Source organism: Erigeron canadensis, chromosome 7, assembly GCF_010389155.1.
Source record: "Erigeron canadensis isolate Cc75 chromosome 7, C_canadensis_v1, whole genome shotgun sequence".
Lineage (NCBI taxonomy): Eukaryota > Viridiplantae > Streptophyta > Magnoliopsida > Asterales > Asteraceae > Erigeron > Erigeron canadensis.
The window spans coordinates 16,757,902-16,774,910 of record NC_057767.1 but is presented as its reverse complement, the minus strand read 5'-3'; the positions used below and the strand labels follow the sequence as shown (position 1 = coordinate 16,774,910).

General features: G+C 32.8%; 1 long non-coding RNA gene across 1 annotated transcript; it reads left to right on the top strand.

Annotated features, from left to right (window-relative positions):
• Window positions 1-10,739: 10,739 nt before the first annotated feature.
• Window positions 10,740-14,131, top strand: LOC122606537. Its single transcript, XR_006324935.1, has 3 exons — window positions 10,740-10,995; window positions 13,000-13,114; window positions 14,114-14,131. It is a non-coding gene; the product is annotated as an uncharacterized LOC122606537 (long non-coding RNA).
• The last annotated feature ends 2,878 nt before the right edge of the window (window positions 14,132-17,009 follow it).

The window sequence follows — 17,009 nt, the reverse complement described above, 5'->3', positions numbered from 1 at the left end:
GTAAAGTCACCAAGATCGGACTGTGAATGAGACAATTGCCGTTCCTCTAGCTTCCCCTTTTTGCTCAATAAACCATCTTGTACTCGCATGTCGGGTGATACTTTCTTTATAGTCGACACAAGTTTGGTTCCCATGATCAAAGTGGTTACTACCTCTTCATCCCATATGATTTTAAGTGTCTCATCCAATCCATCTTCATCCCATATGGTTTCCATAGGTAGTACTAAGCCTGTTATGCTAAACTATTAAAGCAAGTAACTTTCTCGTAAATTAATACGAAAAAGGATCAAACTACAAAATCTCAAGCTAAACTCTTAAAAATCAGTCCCTGGCAGCGACGGCAAAAACTTGATGTGTAAAATCTAGTCTTAAATTTATAAACAAGAAAATACTGATTTATAGACTTCTACACACAGGCAGTGTACCTTATCGTGAATAGTATAGTTATCAGTAAGTCCAGGATCGAACACAGGGAATGATTAAGAGCAAGCGAGTTTTAAGTACTTTAGAAAAGCTTTTGGATTTTAAAGACTCCCGTTGTTAGAAATCCAAAAATAGTGATACATTGTAATTTAAGTTATGGACTTACTTGTTGTTAAGTCATGAGTTGATGATTTCTAAGGTTGAGGGGCTAATTGTGATAATTAGCATAGTTGGTTAGTTTAGACTATAAATAACTCTCAATCCCTTAGAAATCAACAACACTTGGCATAACTCTTGACACATTTTTCATACCATTACATCTGAATAACACACACTTGATCCCAATTCTCTCTCAACACACATACCAACACCAAGAACACAAACACTAACCAAACGCCATTGTTGATGTGAATTCGAATGATAAAATCGTGTTGTTACATGTGGTATCAGAGCAAAACATCGTTTTGATCTCGATCCATAACTGAATTCAATCACAATTTGTCAAACAATCACCTTTTAATTCTGTTTTATTATCCTGTTCTTGTTCGTTTTTTTTATCACTGAAAAATTCAAAATAACCTCTCAAATCACATAAAATCACAAATGTTTGTTCATCGTTCGATTCCTCATAGTTAAATACATAATCCTCTCAAGTTTCGTGTTTTAATTCGATCTGGATCAAAAGTTCAGATTTTGAGTTTTTGGTGCTAAAACTTGGGATTTGATTCTGTTGTGTTATAAGCTGAAGTGTGTTAATCGGATCGTTGCTGAGGTGAAAACAAACTGTTTGCAAGTGGTTTCATGTTCCAATTTTCTGAGAATCAAAAGATATTGAAGTTTTAAAAATCGTCAATGGAGTTGTTCATGTTCAGAGGTCGAAGACGACATTGTAAAGCTAAAACGATCTCTTTTAGATCGTTTCAGTTTTTCTTTCCTTGGTACTTACATTTCAGTGTTGTGGCTTGTAAAACGATTCAAATCTGATCGTTTTGACAAGTGTGGTTGTAGTGTGAAGAGTTGATTGTGGCTAACTGATCCTTTAGATTGGTTTTGGTCAATTCAATTTCTTGAAAATAATCAAGTTTTAGTAAAATTCTGTGAAGAAAACCAAAACGATCTCTTTTAGATCGTTTTAGTTTTTGTGAAACCAGAACGATCTCTTTTAGATCGTTTTAGTTTTTGTGAAACCAGAACGATCTCTTTTAGATCGTTTCATGTTTTACTTAAACATTCTTTGGTTTGAGTAATTCGTGAAGAGTTGTGTTTGGGAATCATAATATTCTTGGGTAACTGATCTTCGTGATTGGTTTTGCTCAATTTATTTCATTCCAATTCATATCAAAACTCTGCCCAAATCATTTCAAAATACTCAGAATTTTTTTCAAAAGATCATTTCATTTTAGATCGTTTCATTCCTGGTTCAATTTAAGATCGTTTCATTCCTGCACATTTAGATCGTTTCATTTTCACTTTTTCTAAATCGTTTCATTTCACTTTCTTAAAACGATTTCAATTTAGATCGTTTCATTTCATTCCAATTTAGATCGTTTCATTCTTTCTTCAAAAATCAATTCAATTCTCAATTCAAATCAATTTCTAATGGCTACTCGTGAAGCGTTGGCTCTGGGTACTGATACAAGACCTCCAGTTCTTTATCGTGGTAATTATGGACTTTGGAAGAAAAGGTTCATGGATTATGTAGAAACGTCAGACTAATGGTCACATGCTTAAGGATTCAATCATGAATGGACTTGCAATGCATCGTCATCCTACTACCGGTGCTATTTTGACTCCTGATCTTTTGAATGCCGAACAAAGAGATCGTACTGCTGCTGACAACAGAGCTAGGTCATGCTTGTACCAAGCACTTCCTGATGAGATCTATGGCTCAGTTGATCTATGGCTCAGTTGTACAAAGTTGAACAAAATCCTCTTTTGGATTTCACTGCCTATTTCAATAAATCAAAGATTGATAAATCGGAACTTCTTCTTGGGTTAGGTTTTGAGAATATCACTCCATTGCAAAAAGCAAAAGAAGAAATTATACCTTTGTATGATGAAAATTTTTTGAGACTTGGTATGGTACAACAATTCATTCGTCCTTTGAATGACGAATTTGAGAATGATGAAGTTGAGAAGATTCAAAAGAATAAATTTTTGGTTAATTATGATGCTATCAATACTTCTTATGAAACGAAAAATTCAACAACTTTTGAATTAGAAGAGATTGCGTCTAATTTTCAAAACCAAGAATCTGTCATTTCTCCACCAAAACCAACTAAATTGTATATTCCATCCACATTTTTGGAAAAACAAATAGAAGGTTTACAACAAACAGTGGAATCTCAACAAAAACTCATTCATAATCTACAGTCTCAAAATCCAAATTTGAAGAATGGATCAGTTGTTGTTGATACCAAGAAAGTTTGTGTGAATGTTTCTACTCAAACTGATTTCAGACTCTTAGTAGACCATTCCACTCAAACTACTTGTGATTCATCTACAAGTTCATCCACCCAGACCATGACTGACTGTTCTGCATGTATTTGTCAAAATACAGCTACTTCTTTAGCTGCAAATTATGTGCAATCTGATTTATCTGATGAAGATCTTGCGCATAACTTAGTTTTGATATGGTACTTTTATAGATTTTTCACATGCGAAAATCTTGATGAGCTAGTTGTTCACCCTAAGCTTTGTGCTAGTATAGGTGTTGATACTTCTACTCAATTTTCTTGTGAAACCAAGGATGTTTCAGTCCAAGTCGACCTTATTCCTGAGAATACCCGTGGTATGATGTTGGACAACAAGATTCCTGATATTTCTACATTTTCGAATGAATTCACCAAAGATGATTTTGACAAATTCATGGAGGAGAATATGTTTTTGACTCAGAAACTGAGAAAAAGATTGAATCTATCAAAATCATAAACTTTGAAAAAGAAATAAAAGGAGAATCTCAAAAAATAAAATTAGTGGGAACTGTTGAGAAAGGTGACATCGAACTCTACTTTGTGGGAACTGACTACCAACTCGCTGATTTGTTCACAAAACCACTGGACGAAAAGAGGTTTAATTTCTTAATCTCTAAACTTGGTATGCTAAATCTTGATCCTTGATTCACTTTACCATGGAAGGAATTCTTGATTCATTTTTCAAAAATTATAAAAAGTTGAAAAACAAAAATCAAATACAAATATAAAGATTTTGAAAAATAACAAAAAGATTTTCTTCATTTTTTTTCTTCTATTTCATAATGGCTTGCATATATTCTGTATGCAACCCGTTCTTCATTGAACTATTTTTTCTAAAATGGCTTACATATGCTATGTATGTAACCCGTACTTAAAAGATGTATTTATTACTTCGTAGCTCATGCACACTCAGTGTATAACCCGTGCTTATTTGTGTTATTTATTTCATAACAGCTTGCATATACTCTGTATGCAACCCGGTTTTCAAAAGAAAAAATCATTTATGTTTCAAAGTTGGAATTAATTCATGTTGTTATACATATAAATTGATATAAGATAGCGCGGAATTGAACGCCTTTGTGTACTTCCAAGTGGTCTTATATGAATGTATATGTGTAGTACAAGATGTTGATTGCAATTTTGTTACACCTGTTTCAAAAACTCTCAATTGTTGATATGAGAAGCAAAGGATTGAACGCCTTTGTGTACTCCTGAGTTGTCTTATCTTGAACAATTGATTGAGTTCACTTTTCATAAACTTGTTTTGATTTCACACAAATCATTTTTGCTCCACCCTTTCTATGAAAATCTTTTTGATCTATCTTTGCATAGATTAAGGGGGAGTTTGTGATTTCAAATCTCTTTCAAACTTCAAATGTGTTGTTTAAAATTTTTTTTTCACATTTGATGATTTTTTTTTCAAAACATTTGCTTCAAAGGAAGTTCGGTGTTTAGTTTGCACATGAGCGACTAGGTTTTTTCTCAACATTCTACTCCATGAATTTCATCATCGCCGATGAGTTCTAACCCCGGAGTATTCACTTCTTTCATTAGATAGTGAGGGTATTTTTGAGTGATGATGAATTCGTGCAACTAAGTTGGAGGGAGTACAGTCGAAAAGTGAAAGGTTATGGTGATGATGTTGTGAGAAAAGGGTTAAAGGAATTGATACCCTTCCCTAAAATTCTTAAATCGCCGGGTAAAACACATTTCTATCGGATGTCATTTGTTGATATCTCGGTATTGAAGAAGCCTTCATGGACCCAATGAAGCAATGCACATCTTTACCTAACCACTCAAGTGTTACTTAACAAATGCTTGTTTTATTTCTCACGGAGATTTTCTCATTTCTATTAACTCTTCATTTGGAAGATGTTGAAATTGAAAAAGGGTGACACTCTGCTCCAGTCCCCGACTTCATTTGATCACTTTGTGTCTAGAGCTCTCGTGATTGATCATTAATTTGATCATTATTCATTCTTTAGGACACATTTGCGTCATATCTTTGTGATATACATGCTTATCTTTGTGATATAGCCGGAACATTTGTAGTGATATCTTCATTGATATTTCACGATGATCAAATGGAAATCCTACCATTGCTAACATCATTTCCCGCTTTGAACATAGGTCTCATAATTGCATTTGTGTAATTATTGAGTTAACAAGAAGTCTATTGTGACCTTGGATTTTTTTTCCTAAAAAGTCTTTAAGGATAGTAGAACATGGTTATCGAACGCTTAGGTGACACTGACCATGGTTTACATTCTTTGAAGCAATCTTGAGGTTGGAAAGCCAAAAGACCAAACTATGTTAGGGGTTTGCTTTGTGCATTTCTCAATGATACGTAGGAAATCCGATAAATGGTATACATTTCTTTCGGTCATTTCATTAATCCTTTCAATTTTTGAATGCAAACGGATCATTCTTATCCGGTTTCTTTTCTCATCACCCCAATACAGAAAACACCAACACCATAATAAAATGCTTATACCAACAACTTCAACCTTACATTTTAGTCACCCATAGGGTTATTTGGGTTGGATTAATGGTTTGGGTTAATGAGTTGTTAGTTCATATATCTTTGTGTACACACCATTGAGCTATGATTCTTTTGATTTCTTTTGACATTCTATTCAATCAATGTTTGCATAATGACATTGGTTCCCAAAATTGTCATTATGAGGGAGAGAAAATAGTATGATTGATTTTTGATTGAGGAAGAAATTAGAATGATCAAGATCAATAATGAAAGGATGTTCACTCAAGATGTTACAAAAAGTTCAAAGATGCTCCAATCAAAGACTGTGATTACTCATGAATTGAGGAGGAACATGATTACTTTCATAAAAGAATTTCCCAAAACCTTATTGTAATGTTTACTCTCAAAAGTGTTCAAGACGATGTGACAAAGATCAAAGCTTCAAAGGACAAAAGGCTGAAGATTCAAGACAAAAGAAGAAATGCTTCAAAAAGAATCTTCATCAAATTAAAGATCTTCAAGTCATACAACAACATCTTACCAAAAGCTACATTGCACACATCAAGGGGGAGAGTACATATCTCTGAAAATTCATTCCAAGACTTCAAAGAAAAGACTTCAAGATTCGAAGATTGAAGAATTCAAGACAAATTCATATCTTCCCCATTTCAAAAGACAACTCTGATCTGTGATTCAATAATCCTCGAAGATTTAATACACAAACACACTCATTATTCTCTGTTCAAAAAGAACATTGAGAATCAACATATGATTTAACTTCAAGAAGTCCAAGACCAATACTGAATCAAGTTCTCCAAAGACAATATTCAGATCCTCCATCGAATGCAAGTTTTGTATCCAGAGGGGGATTGGTCGGGGCGGGGAGCCCGCGCTCTCGATAGCCCGAATAGCGCCACGGGCGAGTCCTCGTTAGAAAGGCTTTATAAGCTTTTGGGCACTACCATAATGAAACTGCCTTTTATTTTTTTTATTCGGATCGGATTTCTGTTGGCTTCGTTCTTCCTTTGGAAATAGGGGAGTGACCTCAAGTGTACTCCAAAATACTAAGATTAAGCTACAATTGGACGTCGCGTCCCCCGCGAAGCTTTTCTAAAGAATAACAGGCTCACATTTAAGGCTCTTTCAGGTAGTTTTCTTTGTAAGTTAGCGGGGATTTACCCCCATCTCCTGGAAGTTATTGAGGAAAAAAAGCTAAGCGGCGGGCGGGCCCCCGGTAAAGTGCGAGTAGAATTCACGGTAGATTTGTGAATTTCTACCGTTTTTTTTTATATCTTCCAAAAATAAATTCCAACTCAGTTCGTTCTTCGGTGGCACGCGATGAAGCGGGCCCGTCCCACGAAGGAACAGTAGTCCAAATGCATGCTTACTTAGTCAAACTATCATGAGTTATAAGGATCATACGGTTTAAGTATGACCTTGAAACCCGAAAATCTTACAATGTCGATCCTACCTGTATTTTTCTTGTCTCGATTCGTCCACTGCTGCTACTGATAATGGAAAAGGTTATGAAGTTGACTTCTTTGCCTTCTTGAAAGTGGTTGGGCATTAACCACTACGAAAAAAGTAAACTATGGTTGCCCACTGATCTGATCATTGATCTGATCATAGGTGAAATCCAACCCCTTCTCCCAAGACCAATACTGAATCAAGTTCTCCAAAGACAATGAGAAAGCTTTGAAGACTTGTTTCAACTCACCAATTGTCTTCATCACCAGACTCATCAAATTCATTCCTACAAGACAAAACAACACGTACTTCAGACCTTACAATATATCACTAAGGGGGAGAATGTTAGAAATCCAAAAATAGTGATACATTGTAATTTAAGTTATGGACTTACTTGTTGTTAAGTCATGAGTTGATGATTTCTAAGGTTGAGGGGCTAATTGTGATAATTAGCATAGTTGGTTAGTTTAGACTATAAATAGCTCTCAATCCCTTAGAAATCAACAACACTTGGCATAACTCTTGACACATTTTTCATACCATTACATCTGAATAACACACACTTGATCCCAATTCTCTCTCAACACACATACCAACACCAAGAACACACACACTAACCAAACGCCATTGTTGATGTGAATTCGAATGATAAAATCGTGTTGTTACAAGTTGCGATCCAGATTGTATTGTTCAAGGACAATTTTGAATGATAGCTTTAAAGGAGTATAAAAATGTAACTTCCAACGACAATCGTGTGGAATCTAGTCATCCCCCACAATCTCATAATGATTAATTTCAGGATCCTCATTATCTTCAAAGAACACTTCATATCCTAAGGATATTACATAAATATATAGCATCAATTGCTACAAGTAGTTACAAGTAATTTAAGAAAATAATATCAAACTAAAAAGGTTTTAAATACATACCAATACCAACTTCTTTAGCATTAAAAACCTCAACCTCAAAAACCGCATTCTTCAATCTCTTCACCATCATTTTAAATCCATCTAAAACTTTGTTCTTCAAAATGAAATTGCCCCATTCATCTCCACTAAAACCCACCGCTCTAAACTTTTGAATTCCTGTACACTATTGTAACGTTCATAAACAACACCAACATACATGGAACTGTAGTTCTTTCCATGCAACACAGCCGGGCACATATCTTCTTCTGACAAATACTTCTCCGACAATTCTTCCAACAAACCATAGTTTATGTACTATAAACATATATTCAAATATAAATACTAACATGTTTATAATCTAAAAGAATAAATTATTTCAAAGTTAAACCAACAATTCAAAATGAACTTGTTTTGTAAACATGCCGTTTCTATAGTTTAACAAACAACTTTGAACAATCAACTCATCATCATCATTATAAGCAGTTGCAACCCCATTACAATTGAAACCAATGATCTCAAGTTCTGTTGGTGATAACAACTTCAACACCAATTGTGTGATATTTTTTTCCGAAGAGATATTATCCTTTACAAAAACAGGCCATAGACCACATGAAAACTTAATATGCCCAAATTCAGCAGGTAAAACACGGCAGGGGTATCGACGACCAACACAATCAACGACTAACAAAGAAGTGCAATCTTCTGGTAACTTGAATTTCAAAATAGGAGGTAAAATCTATAATAATCACAATAAGTAGTATATATAAATTACATTATTCTCAAATCATATACCAATATTTACACTATATTAGTTAATTTTATAAATTACCAGACACTGTTCCATCTTCCCTTTATGCATAATATGTATGAGACATTGGATATTAACCTATATATAAATAAAAGTTATAGTTAAAATTCTGGTACAATAGAAGAGTACAAAATAAAAACCTTCAAATCTTTTTAAAAAGTAAAAATATCTACAAATAGAAAGACATTACAGGACCACAACAATAAATATAACAGACATATTGCTCCACAAAGTTGTTCATAAATGATTTTCTCAAAAAGGTGAAACATATATAGAAATAGCACATACTGAAAATATGGACCCAGGTGATTTTACTAAAAAAAAACCCAACAAATAAACAAAATATACCATTTAAGGAATCAGGCACTAAATCTCTAACACCACCTATAAAAGAAACCATATTTCTGAAATATACAATTCTCTAAGTAAATGTTTACCAACAAAAAAAAAATCAAAAACCCTAATCATCAAAGATAGCAATATATATATTTTAAAAATAACAAAACACATATTCCAAAACCCTAAAACAATATAATATAACAAACCATTAAAATAATTAGTATACACACAATAATTGGTAAAAAAATATAAAATATGATAATGAAAACCTAAATTTTCTATACATATAATGAAGTTTCTAAACAGACCAGATTCATCATTAAAGTAAACAAGAAAGTAAACAATAAAAACCTGATCCTCAAGAGCCATTTAAATGCCTTTATTACACATATAATATGGAAGGACTACCACCGAGATAAAACCCGATCGAAATAAAAGATGAGAGAAAGTTAGGTGAGGAATAATGGAACGTTCACTGTTATGACTGTTTAATTTTTTACTTTTTATTATTAAAACATGGACTAACCTAATTATTAGGGTTGGGCTAATATTTTTTTACTAAACCTTCGGTTTTTTGGCCCACCATATTTCCTTTAAAAAAAATCTTTATTATAAATACTCCTATCATGTTTTTTGTATAAAACTTTTAAAACTATAGGGGTTAACTTTATAAAGTTTTGTTTTTACTGTAAACTTTCTCATCAATTTCAAAGTTTAGGGGTTAATTCTCAACTTTAAGAATTCTTTAATTCATTTTTATTACTATACCGTTTAACCTAATCTGCTTAATCACTTCACACTAAATAAAATAACATCCGCCCACCAAATAAAAAACCACACGTCTTTTACATCAAACAGAATTCTATCCCTGGATTTTGATATTGTGGATTAAGCACTATGGTTGGAACGGTTAGTTTATTTTCTCTTTTGTTTCTTTTACTTTTAGTTTCTTAATTTTCTATGTTGATTGAGGTTTACTTTGATCCAAAATATTTCTGTTGGATATATTTGTTTGAGATCACTTCACTTTTAGAGTTACAGATGTAACAACCCTCAATTTCCGATTAGGACTATTTACTTATACTTATCTAGGTATCGATCCGTAGAGGTTTATTAAGAGAAATGCCTTAGAAATACCATAGATAACTAGCTATCTTAGAAATGCCATAAACAATAACTATAATCATTCAAAACAACCTCAAGCTATCAATAAATTCCAATTGAACTTGATGAAATGCCAACGAACCAAAAAGTTTCATTCGAGAAGTTAAGTTGCAAAAAATATTTGTACAAGACTCACAAGTTGTGATAACAATCAAGAAATCCTTATAGATGTCCAACCATTTAAACATCAAGAGAATTTAAGTATATGTAAACACAAAAATATATATATGATGACCATCTAAAAATATATTTATAAGCTAATATGCATTTAAAGGTGTTGAATAATAATAAGTATATATATATATTATATAAAATGCAAGTTTATAAACAAAGAGTCAATTAACAAATTAAAACACAAATATATATGAACACATACACATATATACGGTCATATATATACATATTCATATAATCACACAAGTCTTTTAAAAGACTACTAACTAGTTAACCTAAAAATCCATACATGCACCCATACTTACAACACATACACATACACATATACACTTACATTATACCTTTAAAATTCAAAAATCCCCTCTATTTTTCCTTAACCAAAACCGGCCCCCATATCCCAAAACCCTTTACCCAATCAAAAATCAACTACACCACTTATTCCTACACTCCCAATACACCCATTCACACCTTTCACTCCACCATCACTCCTTTCACACTTCCAACACACACTCCATCCCATTTCTCTCTCTCTTTTCCTCTCAAATTTTCTACACTTTTCTCTCCTTTTCTTCTTCTCATTTTCGATTCTTACAACACAAATTAGAGCTCAAAACTCTTAAGTGAATCAACTATAATAATAAGGGTTCATGCTAGATCATTCAAGGGTGTGTTAAAGCAAGCTAAGGAGTCCATTTTTGGGTCATATGGTTGTGGGTTTGGGTGTCCAAAACAGCCTCCATTTCGAGTTCATCAAGGGTATAACTCATCATCTCTTTATTTAATATATCTTGTTTTTGTATATACTAAAAGATCTTTATCAAAGACCATGTTTTTCTTTGATTTTCTTCTTGAAAATACACTTGATGAAAGCAAGTTGATAGAATCTTCTTCCTCATGCTCATGCATGTTGAAATCTAGAAGAAAGATTCAAGGATTCAACTAGTTTAAGACCCAAAGGTGTTGTCATAGATTAAATATATTTTAAAGTGATTTTTCCTTTGAAATATGGTCATATTTTTATATATTTTGATGAATATATTTCTGGAGTTTTTCATAAAAATATGTTTTTAAGTTGTTGAATTGAAGATGGATAAAGATTTATTGTTAAAATGATGAGATGATTACATGCATACTTAGATTTACACTAGTTTGAGTTGTTTTGATTTGGGATTTGAGATGGGTCTTTAATTGATGATTTCATATACATATTTTGATGTTAAAATACATGTTAATAATCTGGGATTTATGAGGTTAGTACAAGAAATAAGGATTTTATAAGAATTCAAGACAAAACAATGCATAAAAATCACTAACCGAAATCACAAGAACACAAATATAAATTCATCACTTTCATCACATGATTTATCTATAAAATATAAAATAAAATCTGGAGAAAACACTAATGAAAGATTAAGAGATGAATTAGGATGAACAAAATGTATTGGGTTTGCCAAAATAAGTATTGGGTGAAGCCATAAAGTAAAGGCATGCATTGGGCAAACAAAGTAAGCTGACAGAATCCATCTTCTGTCTTGTAACGAATAAACTGAACATGTAAGGGCATTTTCAAGAAAAACGTTCAAAATAAAAGTTGTAGAAAAATGAGTTAAGATTAACCTCCAACTGGAATTACTCAAAAATACTGAACCAAACGAAAAATATGATTTTTCTACTGAAACTGGTCAAACTGTTATTTTGTTTGAATATTTTGTAAACTTTAACAATTTTTATCTCCTAATCCATAAGGTTCCATGAGGTCATACTTGGTGGAAATTAATTTCAATGTGTCGTGAAGTTAAAATAAAATCATGGGATTTTTCTAACAATCAAAACATCAAGAACTTTTATAAAACTTCTGATGTCGCAAGCAGTGCCCATTCGGGACAGTTTGTGTTTGGATAATTTTTAAGGACACCAAACATTATCTAAAAATTCACCAAAAATTCACAAAAATACTAGATACATATAAGTCACTGTGTAAAAATCATGAAGGTCCAAATAATTCGGCTTGACCCCAAAATAGTAGCCAACATTTCATAAAAATGTGAAGTAAAAATAGAAAATTTTGAAAGAAGCTAATCATTAGTGTAATGGGCTAAATGATGCACTAAGGAGTTAATGGGCTAGCCCGGCCCAACTAATGAGCCCATAAGGAATATAAATCAGTAGGCCCACTTGGCCCAATAACCACTATGATCCATTAATCACATAACCCAAATAAGGGTAAGCCCAATAAATAAATTAAGCCCAAGTCACTTAAAAACCCATCACACTTTGGCCCAATTGATAATGGCCATAACACTTAAATGAATTTCATTAACCCAAGTAATCATACGGCATATCGAGAAAAATGTGAGTTAAAGGATAAGCGTAAACATTGTAACGTGAACTATAACTAAGCGGAATGAACATAAGTAATTACGTTAACCAATCTATAAATTGACATCACAAATGCTAATTCATCCTAAAATCGGTTACACATCAAATGATGAATAAGGTTAATATAAACTAATATGACATTAGCATATGATAACCTAAGATGCCAAACGAAACCACAAATGAAGACAAGTTACTAAAATTCTAACAACTTATAACTACATGTATACTGAAAGTGACCTTTTACACCATTAGTCTCTATGATTAAAAAGATGTGAATCTTAGCAATACACTTGGATTTCATAATTGGTGACAAGTTAATAAAAGTGGCATTTCTAAGCAATGGCTTAAGATATAAACTTATGTATATTAGTCCTATCGTAGGGATAGGCTTGGCCTTGATGTACGAATGAGGAGCATAAGGAATATATAATCAAGGAAGCTATAGATGGGAAGTACCCATTTTGGATATATGGAATATAATGTGTGGCATATCAAGGTGAGTCATAGCCCCCTTTCAAACTGTTTTATGTGTTTAACTATCGGGGTGAAAAGCATGATATATAAATGAAATTGCTTTTATATACATATATATATATATATAATGATTTTTTTGATAATATGATTATGAAATGAAATTGTTTCGTATGTTCAATGTGATAAATGTTTTATGATGAGCTTGAGTTCTGTCAACCCGTTTTCTTTCGGTACACTACTATTTACTCCGAAAATGGAGGCCTGTAGTTAGAGAGTTACGCAACTAGGTTTTGTCCACCCACCCATAAGTGTAACGGTGGAAGGTTGGTTGCCTTTGTGACGACCCTCACTTCCAGTCCGACCATAGTGGTGCTCTAGCTACCTTATATTTAAATGGTCGTCTCCATGGCACGACCCTATTATTATTAATACGGCACTTGATTGACAGCTTGTGCCATGAAATGAATTATATATATTGTTGGACTTGATAAAATGGTAGTAGTAGTAGTGGCTCAAGCATTTACTCATCAAAATTATGTAAATTATGCCTTTGTGGCTAAATGAAGTTGATATTGAATTATGCCCTTGTAGCTAAGTGAAATTGATATTAATATTGTTGATAATTGGAAATTGTTTGAACATACGGATTGGGTATCGTCCCTCATATGATATCTTGAAAGACGTTGAAATTGGTGATATTGAAATGATTTTGGTAACCGAATGATTTTGGTATGATATACGATTAATCGATTTATATACTTTTTCTCTCATGATGATTCGACAAATAAGAACCTGAAATTTTACTATGGATTTTTCCAAGTCTTGATATGACATTATGGTATTTGGAAACTTGATAACATGATATGAAAATTTTGTCGGTCATATGGTTTAGATATTTCAAAATGTAATAGTAATCGGTTTTCTAAGTATTAAAACGGTGATGTACCAAGATTTATATAAAAACCTATGCACTCACCAACTACGTTTCCGTAGTTGACACTTTTTTCTTAATGCTTTTCAGGAAATAAGCTTAAGCATTGAGGATTTATATGCTTCATGATTATTTGCATTGCACTTTGGAGTCAAAGATCAAACCTTGTGATAGGCAATGGAATCCGCCTTGATCATTGTAGTTTACTATTTCATGTCCTTGTTATTTGGTTCGTGGACTTAATATCCAAGTATGGTGGACGCATTTGTACTTAGAAATTGGTTCACATGTTTGTACATTGTAAATTATTTTTATCAAATAAAGCTATGGTGAATGTTATTTATAATCCTTTGTTTTGAATACTCGACTTTTTGTACATCTCATTGTTCCGCCTTAGTTAGGGTGTTACAACAGATAATGTTCGTAGTAAATTATCTTTTAGGGGACAGGTGACCATGTATGTTTTTCTTCTTTTTTTTCGCCTTTTTACTAAATAATGTATGTTTTTGTTTATTTAATTATTATTTTTAGGTTTTGGAAGTGTTCATCTTAATTTTTTTTTTTTTTTGGTTTATTTGATTTGAATAAATAGTTGGAGTTTGAATTCCAATTTCTTGTCAATTGTGGAAAAACTAAAGAGTTTGTCAACCCCCTGGTTAATGTTTTCTATTACTATATACTTTTAATATACTCCTAATTACTTAATTAGGATATATGTATGCTTTCATTGAAGATACTATATTTTATAATTCTTTTTAGGTCATACCAAACATTGTTGCGAATGTGTTGCCAAAACAAGGGCATTTTTTTTATGAAATTGATTGACAGTAGAGGGAAAAAACATAAAGTTAATGCTGCCCGTTTGAAAGATGGTAGTTGTGTTCTATCTGGTGAGGATGGATCAAGTATGTGAACTTTGATCCATATCAACAATTTGGTACTTTGTGCTTTACTTTCAAAGAGAAGTATACCTTTGATGTTCAAGTTTACTGTACTAGTGCTTTGGAGTATACTAGAATGATGCAACCGGGTGATTCAGCAGTTAAAAGTCAATTAATTGTTGCCAGTAATCATATTTCTCAGATGGTGGTACGCAATTGTGCAAAAATCAGTTCTTTAATTTTGTTTAAATATATTTTTTTACTAATACAGTTTTCGGAGGTTTACATTATTGTTGTTTCTTTATAGGTGCTTTCTGCATGCTTTTTGTCTCCTTTGAACAAAAATATGGATCATGGCTGGCAACATACTGCGGTTGTGTTTGGTAGGAAACAAAATGCAAAAGTAAGTGTTAGTTATCGCTACTATCAATTGGATGGTTGTCATGGCAAGATGGCCTGTGGTTTTGAGGGAGTACGATGGAAGAATTTCTGTTCAATCAATAATATTTGTCCAGGTAACATTCTTAAGTTCAGCAAGAATTTGGATTTCACTTTCAAGGTTGAAGTATTTCAATCTGATGGAAGTTTAAAAGGCATTCATAGTGAAGGTAACAGTCTTTACAATGTTACCTATGTTATCCAACTTTCAAAACTTATCTTTTATTAACACTATTGCATATTCATTTGTGTATCATTTAGTGATTAATAACAAGGAGATGAAGTTTTGTTCATCTTTTTCAGATGATGAGCAGATTCTTGAAACCAAATATCACAAATGTAGGTATCCTCACGCTGCACATTCAACTGATGCCTCACACTGCTTTCAGACTATTCGCCGTCGTAATATTCAAATGAATCAATTGGTAAGATTTTTGCTGTTTTCTGAATCATTATATAATTTTATTGTTTAATTCATTGTATTTGAATCATATTGAACAGCTTTTGAAAGTACAAATGTTACACTTTACATATTACGTATTAACATTACTTTTCATTTCATGTAGAGTTTGCCAAATACTTTTGTTCGTAAGCACAAGTTGTGTGACAACCGTCATCTGAGCGTATTTTCCCGATGCACGTTTCCGACCATCTTTAGTTCTTTCGGTTCATGTACGCGACTTTATTAGAACATGTATTTTTAGGGCGTGTAAGGCATTATTAACAGAATGAGTGGACTTATGTTTATTCGGGCTTTATGAGGATATAGAATTTAGAAAAATTATGCGTGAACTCGAGAACAGGAGGAATAATAGTTGTCTTGTGGAAATGCCAACCACCACCTGGCCGCCGCTCAACCACCGCAAACCACCACCTTTTTCTTCAAGTTCTTATTTTTCTTTTAATATTTGGCTAAACTATGCATAGATCTAATCTTTAAAGGCTTGTTCTTCATCTTTCTTCATCCTTGTTTTAGATCTTGGTAAGGTTCATATGGATTTGTGTTTGTTTTTCACAAAAATCGATTTTCTTGTAAATATATATATAAATGTTTTCAGATTTTGTATATATATATTTATATAAATCCTGAATAGAAAAGGGAATATGTGACTATGGATTTTATTACGAAACTGCTTAGAACAAAAGAGTCATGATGTGTTATGGGTGATTGTCGATAGACTAACAAATTCTGCTCATTTCTTGACCATTCGTGAGAAAGATTCCATAGAGAGATTGGTGAAGAAGTATGTAAATGAAAACGTGGCGAAGCATGGTATACCAGTTTCGATCATTTCAGACAGAGACACTCATTCCAATTCTCATTTTTGGCAAGGATTTCAAAGGGATTTTCGGACTAGACTAGTTATGAGTACGGTGTACATCCTCAAACCGATGGTCAAAGTGAGCGCACGATTCAGACTTTATAAGACATGTTGAGAGCGTGCGTCGTAGACTTTAGAGATAATCGAGATGATCATATACATTTGATAGAGTCATCTTACAACTATAGTTAGCACGCGGGTATTAATATGACACCTTTCAAGGCATTATATAGACGGAAGTGTATATTGCCTGTCGCATGGGCGGACTTTGGTGAAAGCTAGTTGGGTAGACCTGAACTTATAGAATAGACTACTGAGAAAATAATTCAGATTAAAGAGCGACTT